This window comes from Cupressus sempervirens, chromosome 1 (assembly GCF_028749045.1).
Source record: "Cupressus sempervirens isolate cs-2001-9-10 chromosome 1, ASM2874904v1, whole genome shotgun sequence".
Taxonomy (NCBI): domain Eukaryota; kingdom Viridiplantae; phylum Streptophyta; class Pinopsida; order Cupressales; family Cupressaceae; genus Cupressus; species Cupressus sempervirens.
Genome location: NC_143118.1, coordinates 517,984,474 through 518,001,945, shown reverse-complemented (window position 1 = coordinate 518,001,945; position 17,472 = coordinate 517,984,474).

Below are 17,472 nucleotides of genomic sequence, written 5' to 3'. Positions count from 1 at the left end.
TCTTCTACCACTTTCTAGCTTGTTCTACAAGCTTCCATGAGGCCTTTATATTCAAGCTCTCTCATTGTATTTTCACAACTCATAATTGCATTCTCATTGTAAATATAATTTCATTGTTTTGCAATATGTTCTCTCTCATGTCCGTTTAGAGTTTTTCCAAACCCTACCTCTTCCTTCTTAGTTTCCCTTCAACAAGTTATTTGCATGTAGGTGATCTTGGTGACTACAAAGTTGGATTTCATCAACTCCTACATGGTATCAAAGCCTCCCTGCTACTACTTTGTTGAAGGATTTTTTAAGCCGTGATTCGGAGACACAAACCCTAGTTTGTTTATGCATTTTTCTTCAATATGTGGGAAGAGCTTTTTTTTGGAGCACTTTGGGCCCAAATGGACATTGCCATTAGATCCAGAAGGCCATTTATAGTTAGGATTCATATAAAAAATTTCAATTTTGGAGATAGAGCTCCGGGAGGCAAAAAAAATCTGCTTGCAAGGCTTTCCGTATAGACTATACAAATGCGCAGGGTCGAAAAAATTTTAAAAAATAAAAGTATAAGGCTGCCACCACCATGCCACTGCAAGGCCACCACCACGCCACCTGCATGGCCCACAGTAGGCAGTGCCACCCCACCCTCCACCTCAACCCTTTTTCCCTTCCTCCATGCTCAACAGCTGCCTTTGTCGTGGCGCCTCCCTAGTCTACTGCCCTCGACAAGTTTGGCACCAGATTCTGTCATCTCCGCCGATGGTTGTAGCTCCAGTATAGCCTCTTTTCTACCATCTACAAGCTCATACTTTTGTGTGGAGGCCAACTCATCTACCGCATGGGATTTTCAAGCCACACAGCATGCGACACATGGCAGGGCTACCATGTGGCACTTTTCCATGTGGCCCCTGCCACGTCAGCCTACCTGCCATGTGGCACTATAACATGGCCACTTCTTTTGCTGCGACAAGTCACAGGCCATCAATTTTAACCTAGCATTTTTTTGATGTCATCATGACATCATCCTTGCATCAATAGACCTTCTTGCACCTCTCCTTTAGGGTCATTTTGGACCTACCTTCAATGTTTTGGCCATAACTTGAGCATACAGAGGTATTTTTCCAATCTGAAAGAAGTGCTAAAAAGATAATTCTAAGATGGAGATATTAGTGTAGGTATTTTCAGGTTTTGATGCAGTTTTGTTGCCAATTTTTTTAGTTGAAGTCTGAAGTTCTATTTTTGACTCCGACATGCATATCTTTTGCGTCCCATGTCAATTTTTTGAAAATGTTATATTTTTGGAAAACTATTTTGTCACCTTTTTAGAAATGTAGTCTTTTTCCTTAGATTCTGGCCCATGCTCTTTCTATCATAGTTTTGGTGTTTTTTCTATATGGTGGATATCTTGAGTATTTTAGGTTTGAGGATCATTTTCCTAGCATGGTTTCTTTTGTTTTGGGCTGTCCTATCTTTTGTGTCAATTTTTTTCCTATTTTGATCATTGTAGACATCATTTGTAAGCTTTTTTGTATACACCTTGAGATAAAGTGCCACTTTTGCATTTCAGATTCATGAACATTGTTTTTGTGTCAATTGTACTTACACTTTTTTTATAAAGCACCATGGGAGGATAGTTGCTTGCTATTTTAGTCCTTCTCCCTTTATCAAGTGAGTGTCCCTTCCATAAAATTAGCCCTATGCAATTTCATTGTGACCATGTCTTTATGGGTGTTTGTACCTCTTCCTCTTTTGTCATTCTTGGTCCTATTTGCAGAGGATTTTGGCCCACCTTCTTAGTTGCTTGTCATCTCACCCCATCTACATTAAGGGGGGTTATTTTGTTGTTCTAATGCATCTATGGTTCGATGGTTCAATAGTGTGAGCTATGTATTTAGTGGTTGATCCTATATATGAGGTGATTGCATTGGTTGGCTACCTATGCATTTTTGTGAGATGGATCATCTACCATATAGACACACTCAATTTGTGCCTTCTTCTTCCATGGAGGTTCTTCAGATCAGTAGTTTTATTTTAGATGGTAGACTTTGCAGCTTCTTCATGCTTCAATGATACTCTTCATGATCACTTCTTGTTCCTATTTTAGGGGACATTCCCCTAGTTGGAGGCTTCTTCAGTTCTTCACTAGGTTCTTACCTCTTTTTGGGGGAGGGTTTTTCCCACGTGGTTTTCTCTCTTTCCCCATTTATAGAGGTTGCATCTCTTTGCATTGTACATGGATACCTAACATGGCCTCATTACTGGGACCCATTTTGCATTTTATCTTAGTTTTGTGAGCTTAAGGCATTCTCCTAAGTTGCACTTAAAGGGGGGTGTTAGAGTAAATAATTATTTATTTATTTATTATTTATTCTATTTACTTAAGCTTACTTAGGTTAATGTATTTATTTAATATTTAGTATTTAATGCATGTAGTGATGAGTTGTTGACAACATGGGATTTTTTTCCCTTCTAGCTTGTTCCACCTTTTTGTGGATGCTTGGTTGTCAACCTTATCTTCTACCACTTTCCAGCTTGTTCTAAAAGCTCCCATGAGGCCTTTATATTCGGGATCTCTCATTGTATTTTCACAACTCATAATTGCATTCTCATTGTAAATACAATTTCATTATTTTGCAATATGTTCTCTCTCATGTCCGTTTAGGGTTTTCCAAACTCCACCTCTTCCTTCTTGGTTTCCCTTCGACAGGTTATTTGCATGTAGGTGATCTTGGCGACTGTATGGTTGGATTTCATCAACTCCTACAATTATGCATATTGACCATGTGCACAAGTGATGCCAGCCAATATTGTAGGTAGTTTTTGCACTTTTTACCTTAGGTATGCATGTTCCTATGCTTGGAAGCTTAGGTTGAATGTTCCTTGATGTTTTAAAACATTCAAACTCCAACTTTCTTCCATGTTCATAGTGTAGCAGCTTCCTTCACCTCATCTATTTGACATAATGCTTGTATCTAGATTGTATAGGAAAAGATATTAATATGGGAACCACCCTTCTTCATACATTCTCAAATATCAGCAACCATATCAAGTTTACTCGCTCTACAAAGCTCATTTAGGAGCACTTTAAGAGTACCATATTGGGGCCTTGGAAGCAGGCCTTTCCTAACCATTTATTTATAATGTGTGCATGCATCTATAAGATTATTGTGTTTGAGTATCTCATGTATGAAAACTATGTAAGTACAAATATCAAAACTTATCCCCTTCCTCTCCATCTTATGCTAGATCTCAAAAGCATCATTCAATTGGCCTAAATTGTAAAAAAGTCTTAACAGTAAAAGTGCTCTCAAGAGAAAAAGAAGTAATTTCATGACTTTCCCTTCTGAGGGATTCAAGGGGAGTGCAAATAGATACTATGTTGTGAAGAAGAAGTTTTAACAGGTTGTGGAAGGTGGTGAAAAAGTGGGGACAGCAGGGAGGCTGCCCAAACCCTTAAAAACCCTCATTTTTAACAACTCTGTTGTACCGTCATTTGAAGACTTGAGACCTCAAAAATTCTTGAGAATGGGTCTAGTGTAGCAAATTTTCTTTAGAGTAGGTGACTTGAATCTTTGAGGGGAAGGAGTTATAAGCCCTACAAATCTGGAAGGAGGCCTAATAATTGGGGCTCTACTAGTAGCCTATTTGTGACAAAACTATGCAATCGTGTATGAACTCATCCTTATCATTAGTTTAGACATGTTGAAAGTGTTCCAAATCTCATGGAAACCTTGGTTGGACTAGGGAATGTTGTTGAACAAAGTCAAAAAAAGCTAGACATTAGGCAAATAACATGTTCTTTATGATGGGCATTTTTTCGTTTAAAAGATTAGAGATATCAGATGAATTAGAATTACAGTTACTATATGCTCATAAATAGTCAAGTCATTTTAATGGTTAATTAGGTTTTTCATTCCTAATTCCAAGTTAACTATTCAGCTTCACATTACCTTTCCCAACTTTTTTCTAATAGCTTTCAACACTTATTTAGTTAGAGTAGCCAATGCCTAAACCATAGCAAGTTTAGGCTATGGCACTATCATTGGATCTCAAGCTAGTCAAAGATGCTATCTTTGGGTTCTCTTTCAATCACCATGACTTTGCTTTGTTGCTGTACTTTTATCATTGTGCATTTGAAATTAAATGTTTTGCTAATAAAACTATAGCCAGGGAGCAATCTGTAGTGGTTAAAATACCCTTTTATTACCTCTTAATCAATTCTTCAAAGGACCAAACAATCTATCCTTGGAAAACTACTAATAAAAACTTCAAATGAGTGTGAATGAAATCTAAATATAGAGACAATAGACCATGGTTATCTCAATGTTGGGTCCTGTTAATGGACCAAAAAATAAGGTTTTGTATTTCGATTCTCTTATCATCAGTTATTGTGATTTCTTTATAACATTAGGATTGTGGAATCTTGAAGTGTCTAAGTATTCATTTTCCCAAAATATTTCCATATCCTTGCAAATGTCCAATTCTCCATGAGATGGTTCCAATATCATAGACACACTTTTAATCTTTACAAAATCTCTTAGCACTGGGGTATACTATATATTTTTTCCCCACCTGAATGTGTATGATATTTTATATGAGTTTTTTTAAATTTTCACAAAGGTATTCTTGAGAACGCAAGAGAAGAGTGTGTTGTTGATGTTATCTCTCTTTATAGACACACACATAACTTTATAGATATATGCACTTAGCACATCAAATTTCCATGGAGAGAAGAGACTTTTTAATATTAGGACATCTTCTGTATTTTTCATTTGTGAATAGTTATCAAATGATTTTTTTTAATTCATCTTATACTGTATGCAGTGTGAACAATTGCAGTTTGGTAAGACACATCTTCCTTGCTCAACATTGTAAAGAGGGCTACCAAAATTGGCGGCCTACTCCATTTCTATCTGAGATGATAAATGAGTAAGCTAATGCAACTTTCATGTGTTACTAGACAAGTTAAGAATAATCGGTCTTATTAAGAACAATGTTATGATCTTTTTTGGTCATTTAAGAGGAGCAACTCATGTCTAAGGAATCTATTATTGGGCATCGATCTTTTGATGCAACAACCACCCTAATTTTTGTGACAATACTAATATGCCATTTCTAGTTAAATACTAACTTTTGATCCACAAAAATCAGAGGAAATCCTATGAAAAACCTGTGGTGCTGACCCATGATAGCCAAACTATATTTCCAAGAGTTGTAGAAGTTTATGAATTGATACTATAATGTGCTAATGGTTGTCATGAATAGTTGTTTTTTGTGTTAAGACAATTCATTAAACTTGACAAGTGATCATGATTGGATTGAAGAAATATAGTAATACAGCATTCAAACATATGTGATATGTCCAACATATATTGTTAGGGCATTTAACAAGTCATTCTATTGATCCCAACATCACACCTGACCAATCGACTTGTTTCTAAAATCATTTCCATAAGCACAAAGTCACCTCCTATGTCATCATATTGATAGAGATTTTTGCATGGACCTATCTCACCATCCTTCAAATGAAAGGCTACATTGAGTATGATAGGAGATGGAAATGGTGATGGCAATGATGATTACCAAAGGCTTACTAGGAGAAGTGTTATGTTTCCATCACAGAAAAGAATCCCAAGGCTTTTTTTTATGTACCTCTTTCTCCTCCTCATAGCATGAAAACTTTTTCATTCCTTAATTAATTATCATTCCTGGGTGAGACCAACAAAAAAAATTTCTAAAATATCTAGGGCATATCTGGTAATTAATAATAGTGTTGAGCATAGGTGTCATGTGAACATTTTTCTCCAAGAAAAAGAACTTCTAAAGGCTCTATAGCATTTCCACATGAACTTCAAGTTCCATGTGATGCACATTAAGATGAAACAAAATAAGGAAGGGGGGGTGACCTTGCCTAGATTGGAGGATCATAAACTAGAATTGAGACCATCCGAGCAGGGGTGTAGATGGAAAGAGAGTGATGGACAGAATAACTCCAGAGATCTTCATGAAGAACCTTGCTTTACTCGTATCAACATAATCCCTTTGAGGGTTGCAAAGAGATCACATTTCTTTGAGGCATTCTATAAAATAGTTCACATGCCTTGCTTATGATTTGACATTTTTCATGCATCATGCACTCTCTCATCCTGATGATGGATTACAAAGAGTTGTCTGAAATGATGATGCTAAAAAACACACACAATCAAATCCAAAATGAACTTACATTACAAATGGATTGTGGATATCTGATATTGGTAATTTTACATGCATGTCTACCAGGACAATCACAACTTAAACATATATATAATCTCTACTATATATATGTTTAAGTTGTGATTGTCCTAGTAGACATGCATGCAAAATTAACAATATCAGATTTCCACAATCCATTTGTAATGCAAGTTTGTTTTGGATTTGATTGTGTGTATTTTTTAGCATCATTGTTTTAGACCACTCTCTATAATCCATCATCAAGATGAGAGAGTGTGGGATGCATGCAAAATGTCAAATCATAGGCAAGGCATGTGAACTATTTTATAGAATGCCTCAAAAAAAAATTTGACCAAGCATTGGTCAAAATTTTGACAAATGCCTAGAAGTTTTCGACCAAGCATTGGTCAAAATTTTGACCAATGCCTGGAAGTTTTCTACCAAGCATTGGTCAAAATTTCTAACAATGCCTGGTAGTTTTCAACCAAGCATTGGTCAAAATTTTGACCAATGCCTAGTAGTTTTCGACCAAGCATTGGTCAAAATTTTGACCAATGCTTGGTAGAAATTGCACCAAGGCTCTGGAAAGTTTTCGACCAATAGATTGGTCAAAATTTTGACCAACCAGTAAGTCGGTCAAAATTTTGATGAGAAAAACTTTGACCAATTGGTTGGTCCAAATTTTGACCAACCTAGGTCAAAATCATTGCGCTGATGGAGATAATGATCTAACCACAAACACACACAAGAAAACATCCATGGCTAACACACACACCAGGTAGTATGATGATTGAAACCAAGATAGAGATAATGCATAAACTATAGGTCCTAATTAGACACTCAATGGGCTACTAAGTAGGGGCTAACATCATGGAGAATCACTTGGCATCGACAAGCCCAAGCTCAGATTGTGTGTTTCAACTCCTCAATGGAGGGCCTCATGAACATATTTTATTATCTTAAGTTTTATTACCACCCAGTGTTTTCTTTAGTTATCACTTAATTAAAAATTCTACATGCCAACCCTTAAGAAATAGGCTCTAGTTTGTGGAATAGAAGCCCCCTCCATGTGCTACACTACCCTACCCATGCTCATCCAACAATGAGTGCCCATAGGCATGCAAATTCTCAACCCAACCTCAATGATCATAACTTTCAAAAGTACCATAGAAGATTGGGACTCACAAGTCACTTGACAATTGTACGTGCATGTACTCATGTGTGGTGCACCACTATCACGAAGATCATAACACAAGGACTGGCTAAAACCACAAGTAGAAAGTCACTCAATCGAAGCTGACTCAGGAGGATGGACGCAACATGCATCCCAATGCAACATACAAGTGCAATAAAGGTCTCACTAACATCCAAATGGATAATCCAAGTCCATGAGCTAACTCATGCCAATAAAACCTAATAAAATAGGGTGACACACAAAATGAGGTAAAAACCCCAAAAATTGAAAAATTTTGAAATTAAAACCCATTTGACCTTTGGGTACAAAACCCCCAAAAATCCAATAATATTTGAGTTTAGACACCATATGAAAAAATGAACAGCATAACAGTATAAGACCCCAAACCCCCATCCCAAAAACAAGGAAAATGTTCATACCCAACCAACAGGGCAAAACCAACAAACAGAAATAGAGGAGAACACTAGCTCTTAACCTCCTAACAAATTGCTACAAGAAATAGAAGCTGAAACAAAGTAGAAACAAGAAAATTGGAAAGCCCTACATGAGAAAGGGGCAAAAACTGGAATCAGGCTGATAAAATAAATAATCTATTAAAACTGTCAAAAGTGATGACAAAGCAAGGTTAACCTGAGCTGGATCCAATGAGACTGATCTTGCAAAAATTCTCGTGCTCACATCTCCCAGAATGAACAAAAATTAAATCCTTTAGAAGAGGATTTTAGAAAAGCTCTCCAAATTTCAAAAATCCAAAATAGGAAAAGTGAGGAATTAAATTCCTCTTTAAAAACTTATTTACTTTTTAAGTGAATAGTCAATTAGGGAAAATAGCTAGTTATACTAGCTAGACTTTGAATCGTCCCAAATGAAAATATGGTATTCCTCATAACTGGAATTCACCTAAGGAAAAGATGCCACAAATTAAATTCAATAAGATTTAAAGCCTGAAAACCCAAAATCATAAAAATTCACTTAACAACTTTCATGACAATGTGAACCTCTAAATGCATAGACACACTTACTAGTCTAATCATGTAATGCAGATGAGTTTGGATTTAATAATCACTGAAACGTTTTAATTTAAATAATTAAAATAAGGATACATCGACCATATAGGGACAACATTGGTAAAATATGAATAGTTGAATCACTAACTCCATGTGCCAATGCCAAGGATACAATTCCTGCACACTAAAACACATGATCAAGTACAATTTCATATAATATCATAGTCAAAGCAATAATGCATTAAATACCTAATCAATCCATTTACATCACTTACATTAGCATAAAGACTAAAGAGACAAGACTGACATAAATTACCATAGCATAAAATCCATCTCATAACATAATCAAAAAGTATGTCCAAATACCAAATAATAAGATGTCATCATAGATCTACTGTCATCTCAAAATGGCATCAATGTGCAAGTATGATAAACTGAATAGCATAGTAGTAAAGCATCTATGATACTAAATCAAAGTATAAAAACCCTTAGGTCATCTCAAAGTACATAAAATAAGAGTATCAAGTATCTCTTGAATCAAAATAGACAAGGTACAGACTACAAACATGAGAGGTACTACATTGGAGGACTTGGAGCACTCATTTGGTATTCATCTTTCATTTTTATTCTCTTGCTTTCTTTGTAGCTTCATGGTATACTAGCTTAGATTTATGTTAATGCTTATAGTTTAGATGACATAGTTTAACTAGGAAGATTTGTAATACTTGCATTCTTGCTTGTTTAGCTTGCATTAGAATTCTTCATTTAGCTTTAGTTTGTATTGCATTTGCATTGTGATTCTTGGATGCTAGCATTCTTTCTCTCATCTTTGGATCTCTCATTCTATGTTGCACCTTGCAAGGGTTGCATAGCTAGGCTCATTTAAGAGCCACAACACTACTACTTGCACCTTTGCATGTCATAGATAGAGAGCTATAAGTCTCCTCTTGAGATGTTATGTTTCATGGGTATTCTTAAGAATAAGGGTTTGTTGAAGTGTGTCAACATTTTGGTATACAGAGGGAAGATCTAATGGAAGAATTTAGACTATAGAAACAACTTGAAAAATATTTTAACACTATTGAGGATTTGAAGGATATGTTAAGAGATTCATTGAGCAAGAAGAAGAAGCTAATGAATAATCTCAATGAAAGTCATGAACTTGTTGAATAACTTGAGGATTATAGTGGACCATAAGTGTTAGATGAATCTATAACTTATCTCATGACTAGCAGTGAGAAGATAAAGAAAACTATTGCACATATGAATAAAGAAGAGGAATAGTTAGCAACAAGAACTAACAAAGAACTAAAGGAAAGAGACAATGTTATTCTAGCCAAAGATGAAGTTGAAGAAGCATTGAGAATATCCCTAGAGGTTAAGAGAATAATTGGGGAAGTATCCCAAAAACAAGGTCTAGAAATAATTTAGATAAGAGAGGAACACAATCATCCTCACAAGTAGAATTTTAAACAGTCGATAGAAAAACTTCTCAAATTAACTGAGGAGATAGCTCAGAGAAGAAAGAAAGGTACCACCAGTGTTAGATATGAAGCTGACTACAAGACTAAAGCTGGTGAATCATCTAGAGAAAAATAATATAACTTCAAGAAGAAAGGAAGGACATTTCCTAGAGTGAAAGCTCAGAAAATCTACTTGTTATTATTGTGGTAAGATATGTCATACTTCAAATGTATGTTAGTTCAAACAGACATCACCTAGTAGTTAGTGTAGCTTTAATGGGTATTGTCATAATTATCACTGGTATGGTTATAGATCATATAACTAAAAATATTATTTAATGAGAAAAGAATAGGTTGATATTTTTACTATTATAAGAAGTATGAACATAAGGTTGAGGATTGTAGATCTAGAGAAAGATCAAACTAGTCATCCTCAAAGTGAAAGAGTCCCACTCAAAGGGATGGGTTTTCTACACCAATGTATTCAACTTGTGGAAACCAAGGCCACCTTACATCACATTTCAAGATGAGGAAAGGTCACAGAAACAACATTGGAACTTAGAGAGGAACCAAAATGATATGCTTCAAATGTCATAAAATTTAACATCTCACTAGAGACTATAGAAGTGGAGGCAATCCAAATAGCAAGTCCCTTGATGAAAAAAGGGAGAGCAAGGTTGTAGACAACAAGAAGTTAAGGAGGACTTCACCAAGATTTGGACTGACAAGAACAAAGAACTAGAGGTAGTAATACCTATGAAGGTTGTGTGCTCACCAGTCAGTGGTGTGACCTCCAAGATGAACTAATCTAACTATAGTTTAAGGTGTTATATAAACAAGGAAAATCTTACATCAGTTCATGTATCTAAACTAGTAAATCACATTATGTGATGCTTAAATTTTATGAGTGTTAGGTGTAGTACCATTGAACATGCATCACCTTAGCTCACAAGAGAAAAGGGCATCAACATGATTTATGTTCAACAAATCACAAGCATTCATGACATGTGTTGAGTGGTAGGTAAAACTCTAATTTACTGTCATAACTCCAACATTATAATATTAGGCTATAAATAGTGGCATATGAAGCCATTTATTACTTTGAAAACTATAAATCCATTAAGCCTTCAAAGTTTCTTGACAAGCTACTGTGATAAGTTGTGAAATAACAGACAGAGATCATATCAAATGGTTGAACAAATCAACAAAATGATGTAGGTAGATGGGAGGTTCATCGAGCATACCAAATATGAGGGTACCCTATTGAAAGGAGATGAAATATAAGTGGAAGGAGAACTTCACTCGTATTGATGTTATTCTTACTAAATGTGTTAGCAAGTTATAATTTGCAAGTTGTATGAGACATTTTTCACAAAAGGGGTTTTCAAGGAAGAACACAAATATTTGGATAAGTCCACCCTACATTTAGCTATACACATTTTGAACTTCTTTCATGAGGATTGGATGATATTTATGTTGAGTAAGTTTCATGACCAATATGTGAGGTGGAAAAAGCATATAAAATCATGAAGTGATATAGAGAGTAATGAGATTCAAATATACTAGAAGAGAGCTAACTAACAATTTAATCCTAACAAGGTAGGTTGTAGACCACATAAGAGGACATTGTGATGGAAGGGAACACACAGTGAATGACATTCAAAATCCTAGTGTAAGATCTATGGCTATGGTGATAGGATGCATAAAATATCATTCAAGCAAGGAGAATAGTAACCCCAATAGCACATCAAATAGATCTCATCAAATTATACATGAAGAAACTACGCTTGACCTGAGTAGAAGGATTTAAAGGAAAATCATGGAGAATATAGATTAGATGAACACATATAAAAACAACCAAGTTCTTAATATTGGCTCAACATTATAATGCATATTATTCTACTTCATTCGATAATTGTTAGGGTTCTTACCCTTCAAGTGGTTAGAGGAACAAAAAATTATAACTCAAATCAGAAAAATGTACAGAAAACTCAACGGTAAAGGTAATTTTGTTTTGTGCAAATAAGAGATTTCAATAAGAAATGCACAAGAAAGAAAGGATTATTGCTAGTGTGGTGGAGAAATACAAAAGTGACATATACTTTATAGAAAAAAAAAAAAAATTTATTGTGTAATCTATGCAACAAAGAACTCACTAGTTGATAGCCATTTTAGTATGAGATGAGAAAAGAAGTGGCTAGACTACACATCAATCAGTTACTAGCTATACTAGAAAACCTAATTTTCCCAAGTTTTGGCACTTCATAAAAATATGAGATAGACTTCTTAGGAAAAAGGAGGAAGAGGAAACTACATTGAAGAAGGTGACATGAAGTCAAGAGACAAGGTCATCCAAAGACATAGAAGTTGAAAAGATGGATGATGAAGAAATAGTGGATGATCTTACAACAAGATCCCCACAAAAGGCTCAATCATGGATGGTTGAGAAGGAATCTTCACTGGCATCACTATCAAAAGGGTCATCTAAGACAAAGATTGATATTGAGGTAATGAGGATAGCAAAAGAAGGTAAGAGGAAACCGCCCTCACTCTCATTAAATGAAATCATAGCTTATATAATGAGAAATAATAATTATACCATATTGAAGAATAGATTCTCCAAGTTCAATAAAGAGAATTAAAAAATTGTAAAAGAAGTACTAGAAAGCATAAAAACTACTAGTAGAAAGCTTCATAAATTAGAAGTCAATTTCCTAAGGAACTTGGAGACATAGTATTTGAAAAATGGAGAATAGGAAAAATAATATATCAAGGATAATCACTGGTCAATTAAAAGAATATCATAAGAGTGTAGTCAAGCACTAGAAGGGTGTATCCAAGGGGATAGATGAGTTCATTGTAAACAACCAATGAGGAGTCACAAAGGCACAAGAAGACTCAAAAGGAAAAGTCACAAATGAAGAGATCAAGAATAACAAAAGTAAGAAAGATGAACAAGGCAAGGGAAAGAAACTATATGACAAGTTGAAGTTGTAACAAGTCCATAAAGAGAACAAGTTCCATAGGAGGTGGATTCCACAAAGAATCCCAAATTAGTAGTAAATTTAGGGTAGGAGGATCAAGTTAGAATCATGAAGGAAAAATACCATGGTCCACTAAAGTAGTAAAGTGGACCTGAGGTTTAAAAATTGGATTCTAAATTAGAAAGTAGTATTTTATCAATTGCATAGGACATAACAAATGTCATGGATTCCCCAAGGAGGCTACTAAGTGAAGATAAAAGTGAGTCACCTATCATCATGACTAACCCAAAGATAGAGGAAATCATTAAAATGGCTAAACATGTAGTTGAATAATCTCATGATATAGAATAGGAACTAGAGAAAGAGAAGTCTCTTAAGCTGACCCAGGTCCTAGTTAGGGAAGATGCACCACCCAAGAAAAAAGATCTTAGATAGGAATAAATAGATGAACTAAAGGAGTCATCAAAAAGAAAGTATGACTCAATAGTAGATGAAGTGCAATGGAGAGGTAAGGTCACCTATGAGATAAGTGACAACATCAAGATCCAAGGTATCATAAGAAAAAACACTTGGATAATAAAGCATAAAAAATAAGTCGATGATAGAAGGAAGTGAACCTTAGAATAAAAGAAGATGGATGATTTTCCCAATATCTCTATCATCATCCAACTCAGAGGAAGAAGGAGAAATTTTTGAAATTTATGTAGAAATTGAAGTGGAGACGAATTCACTTGATGAGACAATTGTTGAAATGAAGACAAGAGTAAAGAAAATGAGCCTTCCAAAGATCAAGGAGTACTCAAGACCAATTGAAAAGTGTAAAAATATTAAGGTCATGAGTAAGAGACAACAAAGGGCTAGAAGATTGATCAATACTAGAGACATAATTGTGGAATTAGCTTCAGAGGCCACCCATGATCCTAAAATAGGCCTAATCAGTCAAATTGCTCTTTTAGTTGAAATATTGAGGAATAGGTTAGAGATATTAAGAAAATAACACAAGAGGAAATTGAAGCAAAAAAAATTGACCAACTTGAAAACCCTATCAAGATTAGATAGGTGATGTTGTAGGAGGTAAAGTATGAAATTATTCAGACACTTAAGGCCATAACGCCTATACTACAAAAGGTGTTTGATCCAATTTTATTTTCAAGTGATTTAGAATAGACAATATAGAAATATCAATAGGAGCTTTGACAACTGCAAAGAACATTTGATGTAGTGATTGATTTTTCTACCACATATATAGCTAAGACTCGGGAAACCCTCCATTTAATTCAAAGAGTAAAGGCTAAAAAAGATAATTATATTCTCAATCTCTTTGAACTTCAAAGAATTATGTCACCCCTAACAAGTATCATCCAAGGACATATTAAAGACGTCAAGGAACTCATAGCCAAGCCATTGGTTAGTATATTGGATATGATCAAAGAAAACTTGGTGTATATAAGAAGTGACACCGTATCTCTCACCAATCTAAAGGCATCATGGGAAGCACGCCTTCCAAGTTCATAGAGGTAATACAAAGATATATTTGACAAGTTGTAACCAGTTTTCATTAATAACAAAAAGAGGAAGGATTGATAAAATTAGATACTATGAAAAAGGGGGAGAATGAATAGGAAATAGGAAGAGAAAGAAGGAGAATGAACAAGAAAAAAATTAAGGGGAGAATAAAAGAGACACGAGAAAGAATGAAAGGAGAATTATAAACACAAGGGGAGAGTAAGAGAAAAGTAAGGTGAAAGGAAGGACCACTCATAAGAAGGAAAGCCAATAGAACCAATAAGGGGAGAATGAACAAAGGAAGAATCCATCTTATAAGGGAGAAGCATAATAAAAGGAATATAGACAAGGAAGAGGAGTTTGCATTGAGGGGAATTCCCAATGATTTTTTACTAAGTTCACACTCATGTAGATTCTTCTACCAGTTTGTCAAAGGAATGAAGAAAGAAAGTTGAACAAAAAAGGTTCTAATGGAATGATCCAAGGATAGTTAAAAGGTTTTTCCTTCAATGTTAAAGAGGGATATTATTGGACTTAATAAATCCACTTGGCATGCATAAAAGTGAATGGTGATGACTATCATGTAGCATCACAAGATGTTGAGAATTTTCATTGATTGACAACCAGTTAGAGAAGATGAAGAGGTTGCAAATCAATGCAACCACTGGTATAAGACTACACTAATTAAAATGTGTATTGTGACTTAATTAAAGTAATGATAGGAAATCATTAGATAAATGAAGCAATGAATTGAGGATTAAGCATGAAAGGTCATAGAGGATGTGACAAGATGAAAGGATAGCCGAAAAGAGTGATGTGATAGGGGTCCAAGTCAAAGTGCTTGATGGATGCAAGCATAAAAGATAGATGTAGGTTCATAATGGGACTGAAATCCCACTAGTCTATACCCCTACTAGTAGGTGTCATGGGTAATCTATGACCATCTGGGGTATGCAATTGAAATTTTGAATTCATCTACTTTTAGAGGGATTTTCTTTTTGTATTATGGTGCCTAGATTGAAGAGGGTATAAAGATAATTGAACTTCAATTTTGAATTGGTTGTTCACATTGTGAGTGCAAGATGGTGAATAAGATCATAGTTGTAGAGAATAGATACAAATAATATATTGCATGTTGAGGACAACAAGGACAGAGTGAACCACTGCAGTTCACAAAGAAAGAGAAAGGAAGAAAGTGAGATAATGATCAAGGAGTTATCACAGAGATTTAAAAGGCAAGATAGTGTTGTTCTTAGCTCATTCAATAGATTTATTTCTTACCATTGCATCTACTTGTAATCTCTTAACTGAACAAGCTTCAATAGCAAGCTTTAAAAATCCTCTTACAAGGTACCTCCTAGAAGGGGCTTTTGTAAATCCTCCTACTAGGTAGATTTAACAAGATTTTTTAATCCTAACAGGTTATGAACATTCTAAATAGAATGTGTTCTTATAAAGAACATGTGTAGCTCGTAACAGGGAAACCTTTTACATGCATCAAAAGGCTAGTGGGTATATTACTTCTACCATGGTTTTCATCCTCTTGTCAAGGGTTTCTATATGAAAAAAACCATCTATAATTGATGTATGTGTTTATTTGTGAGCTTGAAAGGTTTTATAGTTTATCAATTATATTGTCTTTCTATTGCTTAGAACACTAGTATTAAAGGTTATACAATTTGGCGCATACATAATTGGTTTAAAAGTTTTTACTGATTCACCCATCCTCTTAATACTAGTTTTGGATAACAAGATTCTCCAATAGAAGCATCAACATAGGTATCAGTATACACTAATCTAGCCCTGATGCTTCCTAATTTGCATAGAGTGGAACTTTTATATTCCAAATAACCACTATCTATTTAGAAAAAATAATGATGTTTTTTTTCCTTAGAATAAGATCAAGCAGTAGATTAAAAAATAAATATGTCAAAATTATTTTGATATTTGTATTTTATTTTTCTTTGAATGAAAACTCTTGGTAAATTCACAAGCTTAATTCATGCAACTTTGAGTAAGTCAACAGATCTAGAATGAGTTGATCTGTAGACAATCAACTTACTGGAAGTCTTGTAGTCTCCAATTCTACTCAATCAGAATTAGACAAGCTTGCAAATGCAAATCACTTGTAATAGAATATAACATTTTTTATCATATGAGTTTTGGTGAAATGGAATGAAGTATTAATTTTTTGTTGTTTTTTTAGTTATTTCAATCTAGAAAATCTCTTAGGTATCATTCCAACTAGATGCTTGAGTGAGAAAATAAATTTTCTTCATGTGACTAAAATGCATTATTCCATGTATGTCATCAACATGTCATTATTGATGTAGATATTGATTGTGCTAGGTATTTTTTATTAGAAGTGAAAAACTACTTGACAATGAAGGAAAATCTCCACTACTTTTGGATTTGTAAATACTTCAATTGTCTTGCAAGTATTAGCAATCAAATTGCATGATTCTTACTAATTGCCTATCCAAATTGAATTGTATTGTAGAAATTAGATCACACTTTTGATGTATTTAATGATCAATTAAAAATATTAAATAATATTAAAATTTTCTTTTTAATTGATAATTGAATAACATAAATATGCATCATTAGGTAGAGTTTGTTATGAAAGTGTAAGCATTAACCATAAACAATAAACTTACAACACAAATTAGATGCAAAGAAATAATGAGAGAGATTATGAAGAATAAAAACAACCAACAATACACATATATACATGGTAAAACCTTAACAATATGTCAAGAAAACATCCATAGGAAAAGTATCAGTAATCTTATTACTCAGAGGAAAAACAATTATATCTCCAACTTCACAATTGTTGCTACAATATTTCTCTTTAAAATATTATTATGTGCCTTCATAGAGAAGAAATACGTATAACCTCTTGAAGATAAAAGAAATATCTAAACATAAAATAAAACCTAATTTTTTCCTTCAAAAAACTTAGAAGTTTCCTTTTGAAACTAATTCTTTTTCTTTTTCTAAAATAGAGAAAGACTATTTTTCCAATTTTCCTCATTGTTATCATTATCTGACAATCTCCACCTTGACAATAACTTACCAAATACTTTTCCAATCCCATGTATCACCCCTTTTGCAAACCA